Genomic DNA, 16,013 nt, shown 5'->3' with positions numbered 1-16,013 from the left:
TGGTAAATTTCATTTTTAAAAGCCAAATGCCTTTTGGCTGTAATACTGGATTTAGGCCATCGGGGGCAGCAAAGACAGTTTCTTATTTTAAAACTGCTAAGTAAACTATATCATTTAATTTTATATTTAATATGCTCACCACTTCTTGTATTAATAAGTCATATGTTTAATATACATGGATCATATTGTGCCATTTTTCCTGATTATTTTAATATGAAACATCAGTATTATTTTTAACATCATACTAGTATTATCTTAAAATGCATTTAAAGTTGCATTTGATTATTTTCTTATATTCATATAAAAACACAGCATATTTCACATTCAGTACACCTCTTTCTGAGTGCATAAAACATATGACACAATTTATGGGACAACCACACGTGAATTTGTCAGATGCCTGAAAAATTAAAAGAATAGGTTATTACTTCTTAAAATAAATTGGACATTTAAAATTGATTGTATAGCTTACTTTTTCAATACAGCAAACATTTATCCAATATAGTATCAGTTTCAGATCAATATATATATATATATATATATATATATATATATATATATATATAAATATATATACAGTATATATATATATATATATATATGATCTGTGTATTTTAAATTATTATGAAGATTAGACAGGATCCCTTTATCTGAGATCTAGTTTCTCATGTGCTGTTTATCTGAGCCAACAGCCTTTTCCACTGAGAATGTGTATTCCAATTAGCAGGAGATAATCAATTCTTGCATATACTTAAGCTTCAAATAGTTCAGTCCCAGAAGTTGTGTCTGCATATCTCTACATGAGGTCATTACCTGATAACCTTTTATTACATAGAGGAAAGATCAAGAAAGCAAACTTCAAACAAAGTCATATAGTGAACATCCCTTTGAAATAAATTGCCTTTACTTACTGAACGAAATGTTTTCCAACTTGTCCCAAGCAGCAGTGAGGGGGGCAGGGCCATAGTGAGACCAATTCATATAAAATTAGGTTTAAAAAAAAAAAAAAATTTTTAGATTGTATGATACATTTGTAGTTTATTTATTGTTACTCACAGATACCCTGACAAGACAATCACAAATGCAGTCTCCATCAAATATTGCTGCAGTTCAATTATCTAACCTATAAAATGTTTATTTTATTTACTATAATTTTCAGTATTAATAAACTTATCTGGCCAACATATATGGGACCCTATAGTGTCATTCTCTCTGATTATTTTAATATTAAATATGATTATACTTCTAGTAATCATATTAATAAACAGCTCACTGTTAACCATCCTTCTGCACAGAATCATAGCATTTAACATCCTGGCATTGTATTGTATCTTAAATGAATACAGTATATTTCACGTTTCTAATAATTTTGAATGCATGAAAAACCAGATGTAGGTCTGAAATGAAAGAAATAATGTTGTGAAAATGTCAAACATTTATACATCTATTAATGCAGCAGACATTTATCCAATATAGTATAATTCAGATCAATACATATATATCATACACACATATATACATATATATATATTTATATATATATATATATACTGTATATATATATTTATATACTGTATATATATATATATATATATATATATATATATATATATTTACAGACAAGATCAGCACTCACCAATGTAAAAACCACTCAAATGCATGGCCCAAAGATGAATGTAGAGAAATAGCATAAAGACAGGACCTGGTGATGATCCCTGCGGCCTGATTTATTCCTATGAACTACTGCATGTGATCAAAGCTCCAGTGGGAGCTGAAACATTATGCATTGTTGGCACTAAAAGGTGTGTTGCTAAATCTCGTGTGCTGGCTTTTTTGGCGTGGGACCGCAGGGATCATCACCAGGTCCTGTCTTTATGCTATTTCTCTCTCTCTCTCTCTCTCTCTCTCTCTATATATATATATATATATATATATATATATATATTTATTCTGTTTCATATTGGTCAGCCTATATTGTGTGCTACAGTATCTATTTGTACATCCTCTGTTCTGGGGGATGCAGTGTGTCATAACTTTCAACTGCCTATGCCAATAAATTGTTACTTTGTTCACTTCAAATTTGGAGCTGTTTACTTATATATAAAAGAGTGCTGAAATCCCTGTCTTTATAGAAACAAGTTTTGTCTTTGTTTCTTTTCTCTCTTTAGCTATTCTTGATATATATATATATATATATATATATATATATATATACACACACACACACATACATGCTGTCACTATAACTTCATATGAAGACTTAGTCATAGCATTCCCATATGTTTGTAGGTAACTTGAGTTCAGATGTCTTAAAAAAAAAAATAATAGGTTATTAATTTTGAAATAGATTGGACATTTTAAATTGACTGTATAGCTACTTGTTCAATACAGCATATATCCAATATAGTATCAGTTTCAGATATATATATATATATACATATATATATATTTATTTATTTTTTAATATGATCTGTGCATTTTAAATTATTATGAAGATTTAGGCACAGCATTCCCAAATGTCTGTAGGTAAACATGAGTTCAGCTGACTTATGTGTATTTAATTGGCTCTGGGGCAATTAACAGGTTTGTGCTAATTACTATATTCCTGGCTTTAGTGATGCATATCTTCCACCAAAAGGGTTTTCATAGACATTAAGGCTCCCTCTGTATTGAGCAGTGGGGGAGGTCTGTAAATCTAATATACATTTTGGGCAGGAAACTCCATATATGGACATACACATCTGAGGGTTTCAAAATGCTAATATTTATTTTGAAGTGGCCCACTGGCCTTATCTTATATAAAGGTCTAAACCTTTTGTTCTTTCCTGTGTAACCAATCAGTGAGGGTTGGTCTGCCATGGCTACAGCCCACACAATTCATGTCAAATTAGATTTTAGCTAAAAATGAAACATTACATTCCATAATACATCTGTAGTTTATTTAAGGTTACTTCACAGGTGCCCTGACATAATTCTCCCTTCCAATTTTAAATAGATGTAGGACACATGTATTTGAATTGGCCAAAAATAAGTGGTGCTTGGTGAATGTATTGACAGTATGCATCATAGACAATCTTCTATGAAGAGAGTCCGTTATTTTTGAGCCCTTGTACTCATTAGCTAGGCATCTTTAAACTACAATATTTCTTTAGTGCATTTGGGGATATTACACTTCATTCTCCCTCTATGACTTGTAGTTGGGATCTAGGATGGCACGCTCGCAACGGATTGATATGGATCCATTTATCCATAAAAGTATAATTTTTAGGAATCCTAATTTTATAGGCAACTGGAGATATTTTGTCAGTAACGACAAAAGGACCCTTCCATGATGGAAGAAATATCTTCTCCTTAACCTGATCTCTTCCAAAATTATAAAGATAAACTTTATCATTTATTTCATATTATTTTGTGGACGTTTTGAGATCATAATAGGTTTTAGTTGCAGTTGCAGACTTTTCTATGTTCCTTTGAGCAAATGCAAAGGCATATTGCAGGTGCTTCCTTAAGTTCTTCACATATTGATGCGTATTGGCAGCATTTATCAAGTTCTGGTCTGATGTACGGTACAGTAGATGTTGAGGTAGAACCATTCTTCTACCAGTCATCAATTCAAAAGGTGACATCTTAGTAGCACTACTTGCAGTTGATCTTAATCCCATTAGGACTAGAGGTACATTTACATCCCAGTCTTTACCTGTTTCACTCAAAACTTTTTGAGGATTTTCACAATGGACTGGTTGTAACGCTCTACACCACTACTTGAGGCAGCTCTATATGCAAGATGGAGCTTTCTTTTGACCCCTAGTATTTTCCACATCTTGGTCATTACTTCGCTAGTGAAGTGGGTTCCCCAATCGGATTCGATTCTCTGGGGTAAACCAAATCTGGAAAACACATGGTTGATGAGCAATGCTGCGCATGTTTCAGCACTATTGTTAGGTTCACTGATGCCCTCTACCCATTTAGTGAATAGGCATGTCACCGTTAACATGCAATTGTTACCTCTTGATGACCTAGTTACTGGACCAATAAAATCAATTTGGATATCTGACCATGGCATTACCATCCCCCTTTTCTGCAATGGCGCTCTATGTGTTGGTGCAGTGGGTTGGAACTGTGGACAGATTAAACAACCTTGACAATAGGCTTGAACATCCTTCAACATATGCGGCCAGAAGGCGTAGTCACGCAATATTTCATACGTTCATTTTCATTGGCATGTTGAAGCATGAGACCTCTGAACTTGGTGGGTACCACTCATTGCTGGATGCCAGTTTTGGAGGTTCTAACTAACAAACCATCCTGTAACTTGAATTGTGATCTGGATTTCATTAAGATTCTCTTCCTTGCCAATACTGTCCTCTTTTGAGATGGGGTTGCTTTCAGGATCTTCTATGTGTTTATAGAAGGTGCCTACAATGGGGTCTTCTTTTTGACTAGTGATCAGGTCCTCACGAGCAGAATCCTGACTCCATTGTACCAGGTTAGGCTCACTCTGTTGTTTAGCCTGGTTTCTGGTAATGGCTTCTACCTGAATTGCACCCATTAGGTGGTCGATATTAAGGAGTTCTCCAGTTATGGCTCCTTGTTTGGCTAATGAATTCACAAGATCATTGCCTTCCTTATCAGGACCTAGAACCCTTGAATGACCCTTGGTCTTTTTCCAGTGTATGGTTAAATCCTTTGACACCACTAGATTATCAATCTCGCAGAACAACTTGCCATGTTTGACTGGTTTGTTGTTAGTTTTCTGCATGCCATTTCTTTTCCAAGTTGGCAGGTATTCAACAAAGCTGTCATGCACGTAATTTGAGTCAGTAATGATCACAAATTCATGAATACCGTGTTCAATAGCCATCTCAATGGTTTTTAGAACAGCAGTTAGTTCTGCAACTTGACTGGATCTTGGTCCAATGTTGAAACCTACAGAAATGTTTGGGAATCCACTTGCCCAGGTTATACCAATGCCGGCGACTAATCTGCGCTCATTATCAATAGTGGCATGGTAAGAACAGCCATCAACATATACCCAAGGTAATGTTTGACAATGGTCCTCGTATATTTTATATGGGGAAAGCAATTGTTCCTCCAGGAAATTATCTTCTAATAACTCTTCCCCATAATCCTTAGTCATGGAGATCAGCAAGCCCCTGTGCGACTGGATTTTTTTTATTTTGTTTGTAGCGAATTTCTAAAGGCCAGCCTTGTAAGGAAAGAGTCGAAGCTGTTATGCGGCTATTAGACAAATTTCCATCTCTTATTCTCTCACTTTGCAGATATAGCAAAGGCTGGTGGGATGTTTCTACAATAATTTTCTCACCCTGTATATCGCTGCAGATATTTTGTAGAGCCCATACAGTAGATAAGAGGGCTTTTTCGCAATCGCTAAATTTGATTTCTACTGGGGATAGAGTTTTGCTCGCATAAGCAATGACTTTGCTTAAATTATCATGCTTTTGGTATAAAACAGCGCTCATGCTTATATCTGTGTAACCTGTCTCTAAGTAGAAAGGTTTACTCCCTTCAGGGTATGCTAAGCAAGGTTCTTGAGTGAATTTTCTCTTCAGCTCTCTGATGGCTGTCTCTTGAGTCTCACTCCAGTGCCATTTCACATCCTTCTTTAGAAGAAGTAGTAGTGGTTTAGCTAATTCTGCATAATTATCAATAAATTTGCGAGAATAATTTGTCATACCCAGGAATGATCTAAATTCCTTTAAGTTAGTTGGGTTTTTAGAATTTATTATAGCTTCCACCTTTTTCTTCTGAGGATTTAACCCTTTAGAAGTAACTTCATGTCCTAAGAAGTTTACACAAGAGCGGCACCATTGAGCTTTTTGTAGGGATAATTTGACACCTGCCCTTTTAACTTGGCTGAGGACGTGTTTAAGCTCTGTGATGTGTTTTTCAAAGTCTGTGCTTTTGATTAGAACATCATCAACATAAGATAAGGTCCCCCTTTCCAGTGCATCAGGCATAGGCTTATGCATGAATACTGCAAATTAATGTCCTGAATTTACAGGGAGTGCAGAATTATTAGGCAAGTTGTATTTTTGAGGATTAATTTTATTATTGAACAACAACCATGTTCTCAATGAACCCAAAAAAACTAATTAATATCAAAGCTGAATAGTTTTGGAAGTAGTTTTTAGTTTGTTTTTAGTTATAGCTATTTTAGGGGGATATCTGTGTGTGCAGGTGACTATTACTGTGCATAATTATTAGGCAACTTAACAAAAAACAAATATATACCCATTTCAATTATTTATTTTTACCAGTGAAACCAATATAACATCTCAACATTCACAAATATACATTTCTGACATTCAAAAACAAAACAAAAACAAATCAGTGACCAATATAGCCACCTTTCTTTGCAAGGACACTCAAAAGCCTGCCATCCATGGATTCTGTCAGTGTTTTGATCTGTTCACCATCAACATTGCGTGCAGCAGCAACCACAGCCTCCCAGACACTGTTTAGAGAGGTGTACTGTTTTCCCTCGTTGTAAATCTCACATTTGATGATGGACCACAGGTTCTCAATGGGGTTCAGATCAGGTGAACAAGGAGGCCATGTCATTAGATTTTCTTCTTTTATACCCTTTCTTGCCAGCCACGCTGTGGAGTACTTGGACGCGTGTGATGGAGCATTGTCCTGTATGAAAATCATGTTTTTCTTGAAGGATGCAGACTTCTTCCTGTACCACTGCTTGAAGAAGGTGTCTTCCAGAAACTGGCAGTAGGACTGGGAGTTGAGCTTGATTCCATCCTCAACCCGAAAAGGCCCCACAAGCTCATCTTTGATGATACCAGCCCAAACCAGTACTCCACCTCCACCTTGCTGGCGTCTGAGTCGGACTGGAGCTCTCTGCCCTTTACCAATCCAGCCACGGGCCCATCCATCTGGCCCATCAAGACTCACTCTCATTTCATCAGTCCATAAAACCTTAGAAAAATCAGTCTTGAGATATTTCTTGGCCCAGTCTTGACGTTTCAGCTTGTGTGTCTTGTTCAGTGGTGGTCGTCTTTCAGCCTTTCTTACCTTGGCCATGTCTCTGAGTATTGCACACCTTGTGCTTTTGGGCACTCCAGTGATGTTGCAGCTCTGAAATATGGCCAAACTGGTGGCAAGTGGCATCTTGGCAGCTGCACGCTTGACTTTTCTCAGTTCATGGGCAGTTATTTTGCGCCTTGGTTTTTCCACACGCTTCTTGCGACCCTGTTGACTATTTTGAATGAAACGCTTGATTGTTCGATGATCACGCTTCAGAAGCTTTGCAATTTTAAGAGTGCTGCATCCCTCTGCAAGATATCTCACTATTTTTGACTTTTCTGAGCCTGTCAAGTCCTTCTTTTGACCCATTTTGCCAAAGGAAAGGAAGTTGCCTAATAATTATGCACACCTGATATAGGGTGTTGATGTCATTAGACCACACCCCTTCTCATTACAGAGATGCACATCACCTAATATGCTTAATTGGTAGTAGGCTTTCGAGCCTATACAGCTTGGAGTAAGACAACATGCATAAAGAGGATGATGTGGTCAAAATACTCATTTGCCTAATAATTCTGCACTCCCTGTATGTATCCAAACGGGAGTCTCTGGAATGCATACTGGACCTTTTGGAACGAGAATGCAAGCTTATACTGGTCCTCTTCATGTATCTTTATGGTCCAATATCCCTGTGCACAATCAATGGCAGTGAATATTTTAGATCCCTGCATCTGCACTAGTCAATGTATGGCACAGGTCAGCCAGACATGTACACTTGTTTGTTTAGCTGTCTTAGGTCAGCACACAAATGCCATTGTCCATTGGCCTTAAGAACACCTAGAATAGGATTGTTATAAGAACTATGCACCTGTCTGATAATACCTCTTTCTTCCAAGTTCCTTATGATTTCTGCAAGGGAATCATATGAGGCTAAAGGAAGTCTGTATTGTTTAACAAAGACAGGTGGTGCATTGGGATTGGTTTGGATTCTTGAAATGTGCAAGTCTGTAGTCCCACAGTCATAAGAATTCCTAGCAAAAATATCCTTCTACTCCATCAGGAGTTCTCATAGCTGTTGGCGTTCATCATCACTGGAACAGCCATTAGCTAAGGAGATTTGCTCTTCAACTATTTGCTGAGATCCTGGAAAGATTTCAGGCTGTCCTATCTCATAGTCTTCTTCCAACCTAGAGGTGAGATCCCCTTGATTATAATTTATATTGCCCCCATGACTCTGGGTATTGGGGCATTCTTGCGCTTTGATCAGCTGATCTAATACTAGAGAGGCTTCTTCAATTTTACAGATGCCTTCCTCTGAGCTGAAGGGATAAATAGTCTGAATTATAAATAGTCCCTCTGGCATAGATGCAAAGGATTGTTCTATTAATTGTTCTTCAGTTAAGTATCCTTCAGGTATTAGCCCAATTACATTATTCTGCAATCCAAAAGTGTAATAACTTGATTCCAGTGCATATCCTATGGTAGTCCCCTTGAATAAGTTTATATCCTGTGGGGTCATGTTATGCACAATAACATGTATTGGAATAGTTCCAATATTTACCATAAGAGTATGGGTCATTGTTATACACAGATTTTGCATTCTATGGGAGAGGCAAATTAGTGTTTCAGAAGTTTTTAATTTCTGACCTCTCTTTACCTGTAAGGATAAGAGGAATTTATCAGCCCCAGCAGGGATTACAACATCGTTAGACACCTGCATATTCACAGCATATGGCAATTGCTTGTTTGATTTCAGGGTGGCATTTTCATTCTGAAATACTTCAGGGTCCCCCTTTAACCTGCTCCAGAGGCAAGAGTTAATCAAATCTATTTGTATGGCATATCTATGTAAGAGATCATTGCCAATGTATATTTGATTATGGGGAGCATTTAAAACTAAAAACAGGTGCTTTGCTGATTTATTACCTATGGCGATAGATAATAAACACTTAGCTGTGATGTTATAGCTTTCAGACCTGTCATCCAGGCCATGGACCAAGAGATCTTGGGGAGAAAGATATTTAATCACTTTAGGTTCAGCTATCTGCACTAATAAGCCTTCGTTTACAAAGCTAGCTTCCTATTTTAAGTTCATTTTGGCATACTTTGTTTTCTCAAAGTCATGCACTTGCATAGGGATAAATAGATCATTCTTAACTTTCTCAATTCCTGCGAGGTATTGAGTGTGGCCTCCCCCTTTAGGGATTTTATGGACCCCCTTGTGTAGAGATATGGTTAATACATCGCTGTCTAAGGAAATATGTGCAATCTTTCCAGGTGAAATTTTAAAAGTATTACCATCAGAGCCACTTAAAAGAGTATGATCATCTATTTGTAGGATAGTGATTTCAGGTACAGAGTTATTCCTGAAATGAATCTCCACAGCATCTGGTTTCTCTTCCACCACATGACAGTTATGTCTGGTAAGAGATATACCGGACCTACACTGGCTCCCTGTCAACAAGAGAATCACCTTCAAGCTCCTAACCCATGCATTCAAGGCCCTACACAATATTGGTCCTGAATACATAAACCACCGTGTCAATTTCTACACCCCCTCCAGACAACTCCGCTCTGCCGACCAAGCACTCGCAGTCATCCCCCGCATAAAAAAAAAAAAACAGCTGGAGGAAAATCCTTCTCCTATATGGCAGCAAGGTCATGGAACTCCCTCCCGTTGCACCTCAGACAATCCACCTCCCTTACAAACTTCAGGAAGGACCTCAAGACCTGGCTCTTCGACTGAATCGTCTTCCCTTAGCCCCCATCTCCCCCCTCCCATAGCGCCTTGAGACCCTCACGGGGGATTAGTTTGCGCTTTACAAGTACCCAATAGATAGAATAGATCATTAATAGGCCTTTTTACTTGTGACCAAATTACATTTTTTATGCAATCAATTATGGTGCTTGATTGCTTCAAGAGGATCACTACCAATAATTTAATGATTAGTTGGCAGACCCACTATAATGACAGGGTGTCTTAGTATCCTGTTCCCCAGCCTTAGTTTTAACCATGCCGTACAGTAGACTTTGAGAGAGTCACCCCAACTCCTATTAGTGAACCATCAAATTATTTTATTTTATGTTTGTGGGGTGTTAGCTCATTTAGCTGTGTGTAGTACCTGTGGGATTAAATAGTGGCCTGAGATCCAGTATCAATTAATCCCATGATAGGGTTAGAGACTGAATCCTGGAGTTCAGCTAATACATAATATCTCCCTGCAGTTTCTACCATTTCGCACATAAAATTGGCGTGATTACACATCTGTGGGCTTCGTAACGTGTTACCTGAATACGCCATGTTACCTGATGCAGAAGAATTCTCATTCTTACCGGTCCTCTCCTCTATAATAGGGCTGGTCGGGTTCCTGTGTACTGCATCTGTGGAAATAAGGTTAAGAGAATGCTGCAAAGGAAGAGATCTGTTAGAGCTTCCCGGCTGAGGTTTCTCATCATCCCAGCTAAATCATCCATTTCCGGTCTGTAGGGAGAGAACAGGATTAGTACCATTATTGACATTTATCATTTTATTTGGTATATCTCTCCCCTCTCTTTCAAGTAATACTGCAGTATTTATGATTGTGCCTGTGGCCACTGGCTGCACCCCTAAAAAATGATTGTTAGGGTTCTGAGCCGTCAAAGCTTGACTCATATTAGTAAATAGTGTACATAATTGACTTATTTGCATACTGAGTTGGCCCACTTGAACGGACATTTTTACCCATGGACCAATTTTTTGATATCCCAGGGTATTGTTTTCTGGATCCTTGGGATCCCTCAGAATCATAGCTATGATTCCTATTTTGACGCGGTTGTCTTTGGGGTTCAACTTGTTCAGCGTTAATATTTTGGGGAGCACTATTTACTTGGGGTGTCTGGTTACCCTGAGAGTATTTTTGCCACTTTTGGTATTTACTTTTACGGGGATACCAATAACCTTGTGGGTTTTCATCTCTTTGGGGATAATTATTTACCTGGGTACGCCCCCCATTTTGAGTATATTCTCTCTGCGCCTCAGCCCGTGATGGGGGAGGGGCAGATTTAAAACTTTGTGGGGAAGGCCTGTTTTCTCGGGCCACTTCCGCATAAGTTTTCTTGTTAGACTCCAAATTTAGATGGCTAGGTGATACCCTAGTTTCTGCCACAATTTTGGGACTGGGTTTTGGTTCCCTTTTAACCCCCTGTTCACCGGACTGCTGAATAGAGTATAACTTTGTACTCTCTTTGATCAGCCAGTCCAATGAACAGTGCTCATCAAAATCTTTAGCCAAATTAAGCTTGATGTGCGCGGGCAATGCTTTCAAAAAATAAATTCACAAATTCTGAGCTTTCAAATATGGGTTAATCTTCGGCCATACTGTACGCACTTTTTAGTACAGAAAGGAATTTAATTGTGCTTTGATTCGCGCCACATTTCAAAACATATACAGCTATTTTCGCAGCGGTTTTAGTGCGATATTTCCCAATTTCTTTTCTGCACTGATTTTTTCTTTCATTCCAGGAATGAATATTCATATCCTTTATAAGCCTCTGCAAACTGCCCCTTTATTTCAGTTCTTTTGACAGACTTGCAGTTTAGCCAAACAGTGCTGGCTCCCAGATAACTTCACGTGCATGAGCAAAAATGCATTCTGAAAAGAGGTGGCCTTCAAGGTCTAAGAAATTAGCATATGAACCTCCTAGGTTAAGCTTTCAACTAAGAATACCAAGAGAACAAAGCAAAATTGGTGATAAAAGTAAATTGGAAAATTGCTTAAAATTACATGCCCTATCTGAAGCATGAAAGTTTATTTTGGACTAGACTGTCCCTTTAAAATTGTAATTATTTTAGGGGTGTCATATCTTATTAGATGTATTTTGGGCTTTCCTAGGGACCTTATTTTTGGGACTAGAGAGTTCCTTATCTGCCCTTTTACTATGGGGAGAACCCTTATGCCCTAGCTCCGCCCTCTGACTCACTATAATCACTGTCCTCCCCCTCTGAAGCGTAGCCATTCTCTGAAATTAAAACATGAGGTAATTGTCTATGTGGGAAGTTTATCTCTGAGCCAATTAGTGACCTGTGTTTAAATTCTTCCCTAAAGTTCTGTAATTCATTTCTGATATATTCCTTAAGGGAGTTAGAATTATCTGCATTATCCTCATTGCTAATAGAGGGGTTTTCATTATGACGATATTGTCATTTTAATTCACTAAGTTCTTTCTGGCCTTGCACGAGTTGTTTATTTAACTCTTGTATTTTGACTAGTAAATTTTGGTTATGCTTATCTAAGTTGGCCATGTCTTGCTTAAATGTAACAATTTCATTTTCGGCAATTTCTAAACTCTCTTCGCACTTGCATGATGAGCGAATACCATTATCTAGCACCTGTATTTGCAATTCCTTTTCTATAAGAAGTGTAGACATTTCGTCAATAATGCATATTACAAGGGGACAAGATTTTAGTATTAGTTCATCCCGTTTTTTTAGATTTTTGCATTGATTAATTTTTAATAATTCTTGGAATAATTCACTTTTTTCATTCCACCTTACATCATCAATAGCAATATTTTTAGCCTTAATTGCAAGCATATCCATATAATCATTTAAATCACCCGCAATATTAAACTTCTTTTTAATGTAGCCTATAATGTCCATCTAAAGGATATCGCCCTGAGTGAGGGGTAATTTTTGGGAACATATTTCAACACTATGTATAGAATTAATTGATTCACTTTTAGTAACAGACATTATTATATTGGCCTAGTATTTAGTTAAATTAAAACGCTAATACAATTTTGACCAATAAGAAGAAAAAAAAAAATTCCCCCAAAAATATTAATATTAATTTTGAAATATGAAAAATTGAAAAAAAATTGTAATCCATTTTTCAATTTTTTTTTAATAATATTTATTTTTCTTTTTATAATCTCTATTTACTACAAGTATATTATATCAATGTGATACATTTAATAATACAGTATCTACTGCGGTGCCTCCAAATAATATGTCAGTATATGGCCGGGTTATAATACAATTTATTTAATAATTATTCTTTAAAATAACCCCCAATTAAAATGCATATACGAAACAATTAAAATCAATATTTTATTCCTAAATTCTTTATATTAGTTAAAGTTATAAACACATTGAATTATATTTATAGAAACCAGATATGAATCAAATGATCCACATTTAAGCTGGTATAATATTATATATAAAGATCATAAAAATATACCTTTACAATTTACCTTATTCACAATTAACACATTAAAATACCACAATATGGACTGCAAACTTCACAGTGTTTAGATAAACAATTTACCAAGATACTTCACCCAAATCTTACTGGATTTAAATAGATTTAAGATGAATTTCAGACAAGTATAATTAAGCTATTTAGCCCACAAATGATTCTATATAACTTAAATTGAAAACACCAGAAATTATATATATTATTATTAATGCAAACAGCCAATTTATGTGACTAGCTAAGACTACACAGGACTATGGATATAAGCATAAAATACAAAGTATGCCCTTTTAAAATTACTAACTGCAATCTAACTATAGCCTTTGATTTAAAATATTAAATATACTTAAGTTTCTTATACTTTTCCCAAATAAACAAATTAATGTTTCAATTTTTCTCTGATAAGTCCAATTTCACCTTAAAAGAGGTAAATGTTTGCAAGATGGATGAAAGTTAGGTCCAGATTTGCACGTCAGAGACTGGATTTCAAGGCAACAGTTTGTCAGTCAAAAACTCTGCAGCAGAGAGAACCTTTTCTTTCTCTTGCCTGAGGTTATATCATGCAATATAACCCCACCCCTTTTTATTCTAATCATTGGTGATAAATTTGGTAGGCCCTTAACAAAGCTGTCTTTCCATTGGCACTCGGAGCTTGTCCCTCTCATTTGTTCATTTGGATTTGCATGTGTTCTAGTAGTCAATCCATTTGGCTGTAATACAATTTTTAATCCCCTAGGGGGCAGCAGACAATCACAAATGCAGTCTCCATCAAATATTGCTGCAGTTCAATTATCTAACCTATAAAATGTTTATTTTATTTACTATAATTTTCAGTATTAATAAACTTATCTGGCCAACATATATGGGACCCTATATAGTGTCATTCTCTCTGATTATTTTAATATTAAATATGATTATACTTCTAGTAATCATATTAATAAACAGCTCACTGTTAACCATCCTTCTTCACAGAGTCATAGCATTCAACATCCTGGCATTGTATTGTATCTTAAAGGAATACAGTATATTTCACGTTTCTAATAATTTTGAATGCATGAAAAACCAGATGTAGGTCTGAAATGAAAGAAATAATGTTGTTAAAATGTCAAACATTTATACATCTATTAATGCAGCAGACATTTATCCAATATAGTATAATTCAGATCAATACATATATATAATACACACATATATACATATACATACATATATATATATATCTTTTGTGATTGGTATTTTGACTTGCGCTGTGTGTGTAGTAAATGTTTATTTTGCTTAAAAGAGTTCCTCCTGATGTGTTTCAATGGCAGCTAGTTCTGATTATTCCACTATCATCAATGGAATGTGAGGTAAAGGGAGAAGTATGGGGTTCAGAAGTCAACGCTCATAGAAGGGAGAGAACAAAAACAAAGTAACAAATTATGGTGCAGTATGACAACACTGGTGTGTTTTATGACAAAAAAAAAGTGAAAGAATATTGCTCACCTTTTAAGATCTCAAACATGTGAGGTATGTTGAAAACGTTGAGAGGATTTAATCCCTATCTGTGTTAAAGCTGTTTAAACTTTTGGGTGATCACTTGTAATATGATACTTCCTCCTTTCAGTGCCCATGGAGTAGGGTATGCTTCTTGTAAATAGACCTCCTCTATGGAGTATGGTACAATATTTTCTTCTCCTCTATGGAGTATTGTATAATTCTCATCTATAGGTAGAAACCTATACAATGAAGTAGTGGTGGTTAACAATCTTCATATGTATTAAAAAAAGAGGTGCATAAATTATGCAAGGCCAAATAATTGTTGGGACAAACAGAGTAGCTGTTAAAAACTACTTTAATAATGTCTAAAAAACATAACACAGTCTATATTGATATCAATAAATAAATCAAATGCGTTGGGTTTGTTTGTGGGAGCAAAAGATAAACCTTTTTTAAGGAGGCTTTCTTCTTCTATAGTTAAAATATGACTCGATAAATTAAAAATCTTTATATTTTCATTATCAACTGAGTTAGTGTTAATGGTGCTGTTGATTACCATTTTGTCTTTTTTCCTTTGTTTCTTTTGTCCTCCTCTACAACCTCTCTTTCTCTTTGGTCTAGTTGTCTTTTTTGCGGTCTTTGAGGGTGGTTGTGTAGTTTGGGGATTCGAAAGTAGACTCTCTTCTTGCTCTTAGTTCTAAAAAATGTGTGTAGTGCAGCAATCATTTCCAACTGCAATCAATGAATCTCAATTAGGAGCTCTGATACGCTATAAAAGTGCTCTTCGTTGCTGTGTGGGCATACCCTCTGATGAAGTGAACGTTGTTCACGAAACGCGTAAGGGCACGTCCACCACTGATGTCACTTCCGGTCCGGAGAGACCATTGTTCAGCATACAGCCAGAAACGGACCTTGTCACAGACAGGTTTTTCAATCCACAGCCATCCGAATTATTGAAGATTTTCCAGATTCTACAAACTACATAGACACACAATGGTGTTTAATAGGTATTACCAACATCATATATTTGATCCTGGACTTCAAGTTTTTGGTCAGTTTGGCAAAAAGGACATTTACATACCCAGTGCAAACTTACTTTCCACAGCTCATTTCCTTTTGGGTCTGTTTAAAAAGGAGGACTTCAGATATCAATATACACTGTGTTATGTTTTTTAGACATTATTAAAGTAGTTTTAACAGCTTCTCTGTTTGTCCCAACAATTATTTGGCCTTGCATAATTTATACACCTCTTTTTTTTAATACATATGAGCATTGTTAACCACCACTGCTTCATTGTATAGGTT

This window comes from Bombina bombina, chromosome 6 (genome assembly GCF_027579735.1).
Source record: "Bombina bombina isolate aBomBom1 chromosome 6, aBomBom1.pri, whole genome shotgun sequence".
NCBI classification, from domain to species: Eukaryota; Metazoa; Chordata; class Amphibia; order Anura; family Bombinatoridae; genus Bombina; species Bombina bombina.
Note: the sequence above shows the minus strand (reverse complement) of the source record.